Source organism: Olea europaea, unplaced genomic scaffold, assembly GCF_002742605.1.
Source record: "Olea europaea var. sylvestris unplaced genomic scaffold, O_europaea_v1 scaffold363, whole genome shotgun sequence".
NCBI classification, from domain to species: Eukaryota; Viridiplantae; Streptophyta; class Magnoliopsida; order Lamiales; family Oleaceae; genus Olea; species Olea europaea.
Genome location: NW_019255539.1, coordinates 399,651 through 405,727, shown reverse-complemented (window position 1 = coordinate 405,727; position 6,077 = coordinate 399,651). Strand labels below are relative to the sequence as shown.

At 34.6% G+C, this 6,077-nt stretch overlaps 1 pseudogene; it reads left to right on the top strand.

The window, feature by feature from the left end:
* Positions 1-288: 288 nt before the first annotated feature.
* LOC111386585 lies at positions 289-5,174 on the top strand (annotated as a pseudogene).
* The last annotated feature ends 903 nt before the right edge of the window (positions 5,175-6,077 follow it).

The window sequence follows — 6,077 nt, the reverse complement described above, 5'->3', positions numbered from 1 at the left end:
CTATGTGCTAAGACTATGAAAACTCACTCTTGCCATTAGATGGAAAACGTGTTAAATCATTTTAATTAAAAATGTCAATAAGTAAGTCGAAAAATGTGGTAAACTAATAGTCACTATTTTTATTAGTGATAGCATTGAAGATGGAAGACGTGTTAAATCAATTTATCTAAATATGTAGATAATTATGAAGACGTGGTGAACTAAGCGAGGGCACTGTAGATTGCGTACCTACCTTTCTCAAAATGATTAACTAAGATATTAGAGAGTGGACAAATATATCATGTATGCGTGTGTAGATAAGCTTAAATATTTTTGCTGAATAGATAGTGTCTGTGAATTACCACACTGGTTAATTCAGAAGCTTGATTAGTGAAGACAAAAATAAAAATGTGGAAGCTCAAGATTGCTCAAGGCAATGGGCCGTACTTGTACAGCACCAATGATTTTGTGGGCAGACAAATTTGGGAGTATGATCCTAATGGAGGAACGGTCCAAGAGTGCCAAGAATATGAAAAGGCGCGCCAAGAATTTCTGAAGTATAGGGAGAAGGGAATTCATGGCTGTGGAGATTTGTTCATGAGAATTCAGGTGAATTAATTATTTTAGTCCTTAATATGCTGCGCCCATGAAGATTTTAACTTCTTTTTTTCTTTATTCTGTCCCATTCAACAACAAAAAAAATGAAAAATGAAAAAGAATTTGATCTTGTTTTCTGGCAGCTTATAAAAGAAAGTGGAATTGATCTGTTAAGCATTCCGCCAGTGAGATTAGATAAAAATGAAGAAGTAACCTATGAAGCAGCTACCACGGCTGTGAAGAAAGCTTTACGGTTAAATCTTGCATTGCAAGCAAGTGATGGGCATTGGCCAGCTGAAAATGCTGGCCCTATGTTTTTCACTCCTCCATTGGTATGCAGTTCAAGAAAGAATCTTATCAAGTTTTTTATTGAGTAACTCAATGTGAAACGTGCTCTTGTTGGTACTTGCAGATCTTTGTCTTGTATATTAGTGGCAAAATTAACACCATCTTGACACCAGAACACAAGAAAGAGATCATTCGCTATATCTACAATCACCAAGTGGGTACCAAATAAAATTTGATTAGTTTAGTCATCACTATGTGCAAATGGATAATCTAACGTGAAGTAATCTGAATCATAGAATGATGATGGAGGATGGGGATTCTACATTGAAGGCCGGAGCACCATGATAGGCTCTGCACTAAACTATGTCGCATTACGTCTATTGGGAGAAGGACTTGACGATGGTAATGAGGAAGTTACCAGAGGCCGCAAGTGGATCCTTGATCATGGCGGCGCAACTCAAGTTCCCTCTTGGGGAAAGATCTATCTTTCAGTAAGAATTCTCAATTTTACTAATAACTAACTTTTGAGTCTGGTAATGAGCAAAATGTAATTTGGAATAGGTCCTTGGTGTGTATGATTAGGACGGCTGCAACCCACTACCTCCAGAATTCTGGCTTTTCCCTTCATTTTTGCCTTTTCATCCAGGTAAAATTTTGTTCCCTTCATTTAGAGAATTATTCAATAGTCAATTCGGAAGCTTCCATTGGATTGCATGTAACAACTTCTTTAAAATGCAGCAAAAATGTGGTGTTATTGTCGTACAACTTACATGCCCATGTCATACTTGTATGGAAAAAGGTATCATGGACCGCTCACTGATCTTGTTTTATCTCTTAGACAAGAAATTCATGTCGAGCCGTACGATCAGATAGACTGGAATAAATCACGCCATTATTGTTGTAAGGTTGGTTTGGTTTCATCTTTTTTTCCTAAGTAGACAATAATCCTAATTCAATTTACAATCGTGCTATGCTGTCCAAATTTTTTTGACATAATGGCTGATCAATACTCACAATAGCGTGGGTTCCACGCGGGATCTACGCGCATGTGAGAGGATGTCGACCATTCTGTCCAAAATTTTCGGGCAAAGTAGTTTAATTCTTCAATTTAACATAAGATATGCGTGTTATAATGATTGGAACAAAAACCTTCAAATTTTGATTCTTGACATTCTAATCTTAATTAGGACAAAGACATTGTCCATATTCTTAAATTACTTTTTCCTTGAAAATCACAAATCAGCGATTCCTATAGCGAAAAGGTTGCAAATTTTGGACTATGTCTTTTTGGTCTTAGGGTCGTGTCAAGGCACTAGACTAAGTACTGAGGCTTGTGCTAATTTCAAAATGAAGGATGATCTCTATTATCCCCACACCTTCATACAAGATTTTCTCTGGGATACTTTGAACTACTTTAGTGAGCCAGTAATGAGGTGTTGGCCCTTGAACAAGATTAGACAAAAAGCCATTGAAAAGACACTCAAACACATGCGCTATTCGGCAGAGGAAACTAGATACATTACACTTGGATGTGTAGAAAAGGTTAGGAAGACAATTTATTATTATTATTATTTTCTTTTTTTTGGGAAGGGATCAAAATATTGCACCACAGAAATGGTATGACCTATGTTTCTTTATGCAGACTCTACAAATGTTGTGCTGGTGGGCACATGATCCACATGGTGATGAATTCAAGCATCACCTCTCAAGAGTTCCTGACTATTTATGGCTTGCTGAAGATGGAATGAAAATGCAGGTGCATTTTTTAATGAGATATAATCGATCAAGTACAAATAAGCAACATTAGGTGTGTGGTGGTAGGCTAAATTTTTTTCTTTATCCTGCAGTCTTTTGGTAGTCAAATATGGGACTGTACTATTGCTACTCAAGCTATTATTGCAACTGGCATGGTTGAGGAATATGTGATGGCCTTAAGAAGGCACACTTCTACATAAAAGAATCTCAGGTTCATTTCGAGGAACCTACAAATCAAATGAAAATTGGATAAAATTTACTAAGTATTTTAATTGGATGAAACTATATTTTTAATTTTAAACTATGCAGATCAAAGATAACCCAAGTGGTGACTTCAAACGCATGTATCGTCATTTTACTAAAGGTGGATGGACTTTCTCCGATCAAGATCAAGGATGGGTTGTATCAGATTGCACAGCTGAGGCACTTAAGGTTGTTTAACTTTCACCTCTTCAATTATCTCTAAACTCAAATAAATAGCAAAGTAAAGAAAAGGTTGCGATGAAGCCTGAATTATACATACTTTACAGTGTTTACTTCTGCTCTCACAATTTCCAAGTGAAATCGCTGGAGAAAAGGCCAATGTTGAGCGCTTGTATGATGCTGTGAATGTCCTTCTTTATCTACAGGTATGGCTTCCATAACTTGGAAGTTATTTAAACTCGACTGAAAATACATGATTTAGATATAAGATAGTGGATGATGACTAATTACCTTCTATCGTATCTGTTCAGAATCTTGGCAGTGGAGGGTTTGGAGTCTGGGAGCCCCCGGTTCCACAGATATATTTGCAGGAAAACATTTACATATACTATGTAATGTGTATCACTTGTTAGGATTCCTAATTCTTGCCCGAAGAAGTATTAGTTTCGATAGAGCAAATGATAATATAAGTTCACTTGTAGTGTACTGAAAGGACTTTTTTTTTCAGGCGTTGAATCCTTCAGAACTTTTTGCTGACATAGTCTTGGAGCAAGAGTAAGAAATTAACTCTTTTTTCTTTTTCCTGATGCTGAAAATGGCAAGTCCAGTAACATTTATGATCATTTTGGTTGTTTAGGCATGTTGAGTGCACAACTTCAATCATCCAAGCTCTATTATCCTTCAAACTTATGCATCCAGGCCACCGTGAGGGAGAAATAGAAACTTCCGTGGCAAAAGCTGTGCGATTCCTTGAAGAAAGACAATAGCCTGATGGTTCATGGTGACTTAAAATCAGGCTTTCAGTTGTAGGGGAAGTAGAAGTACATATTCAGATTGAATCTAATTTGAGATACATGTGACAGGTATGGCTATTGGGGAATTTGCTTCCTTTATGGCACATTCTTTGGGCTAGGAGGGTTAGCTGCTGCGGGGAAGACATATGACAATAGTGATGCAGTTCGAAAAGGTGTCAATTTTTTCTTGTCAACACAAAATGAAGAAGGTGGATGGGGAGAAAGCCGCAAGTCCTGCCCAACCATGGTATTTAGTTGGAAGATTTGCATATAAAATACATTCGGTTTTTAAATTTTTTTTTTCCTCTACAAATGAAATCCTATTTGATAATTGCGTGATAGAAATACACACCATTGGAAGGAAACAGAACAAACTTGGTACAAACATCATGGGCAATGCTAGGTCTAATGTACGGTGGACAGGTTGGTATCATTTTGAGCTTGCATGTTTTCTAATATTTCAGCCGTGTGACTTTCGTGCCAATAAAAAATAAGGAAAATAATGGAGTTATTATAGAGGATCATTTTGTCCGTAAAAGTAATTGTTTTAGGGATGTAAGCTCGATTATGTATAGGATGAGAGCACATTGCATCGTTTAAAAAGGCATTTGCATGCAGAGAAAGACGTTTCATTTGTTTTTGCATCATTTTTCTTAAAAACTAGGCGGAGAGGGATCCAACACCTTTACACAAGGCAGCAAAGTTGTTGATTAATGCACAGATGCATAACGGAGATTTTCCTCAACAGGTAGCCATAGCTCTTAAATAACTTCGAAATTCAAAATTACTAAATTCAGAACCAGTCTTGTAACCAAAATGAACTTATATTCACAGGAGATAACTGGAGTTTACATGAAGAACTGTATTCTGCATTTCCCACTATTCAGGAGCATTTTTCCACTGTGGGCACTCAGAGAATATCGTAAACGTGTCTGGCCATCCCTGAGTTTGATCATGTCATAATTTCACCAATCTACCTTTGTTTCTTAAAATATATTTTGAAAAATAAAAGGGAATATTTTTGTATGCTATAAATATACAAAAAATATACAAAAATATGGGCTTATGCTGGAGTTATTGTCCTTTCCAATATTAAATCAGTAACTTGTAGAAAGTCTTTCATGTTTTTGATATTATTTTAATTAACATCGCTCAATAAATAAATAAATAATGCATACCTTGAAAATTTATAAGATCTTCATACGCATTGTTCAAGTTTTCAACAAAACAAAGCATAAATATTTCAAATCAATAATGTTTTATTTATGGGCATAAAAGGCTATGTTGGTAGGTTGAGTTGGGCCTAATTTGAGGTTATATGTTGGATTTATTTTCCCTTTTAGTTTTGACAATGATTGAACATTTTGTTGAGCTCAATTTTAAAACAAGAAAATTATTAGAGTACGTCTAATTTGTCATTTTGAGGTCATTTTCAATTTTTGAAAACACTCAAACTGTGTTTGGTATGTTATTTTTCAAAAACGCTATTTTAAAAATAAGGAAAATTTTATAACGCAAAATTTAAAACAATTTTTTGAGTGTTTTACAAAAAACTCAAAATAATGAAAATGAGTTTAAAAAATTTTAAATTAAAATAATTAATAAAATCACACAAAACTTACACAAATACAAATATCCCTCTCCCAGTCTCCCTCTCTCAATCTCTCTCTTTCCATGCTCATCCAAAATGTCATAAAACTATTTCTAAAATTTTTAAACCAAACACGCTTTTTAATTTTTTTGTTTTGAGAAATAGTTTTTTAGAACGACAAACTAAACACTTTTTTCCTGCAACCTTAAAATAATCCCTTAAAATAGAAAATGGAAAATAAATTTAAAACTAAAAATAGAAAACAGAAAAACGCATTCTTATTTGTCAAAAAAGGAGAGCGCCTTAGGTGGTCAACATAGAACATTTTCTCCGAGTTAATACAGAATGAAAGTTAAAATGTTGGAATAAAAATAGCCGAGTCTTGCAACTCTCCTTTAAACACAATTTGTTCTCTCGACTCAACTTCTTATAAAGCATCAAAAACCAAAAATTAGGAGAATGCCAACATCCTCCAATGCTGTCTAAAAAAATTTTCTTTTCTTTTAAAGCATTGTGGACTTGCAAGATTTTATTTTGTCAATCGTTAAAATTTTAATAAGACTTCCTGCTCCTCAATTAAAAAAAAAAATTAAATTACTTAAACGGACATTTTAAACAAAAAATCACTTTAGTAATTTTTACTTGTTTTT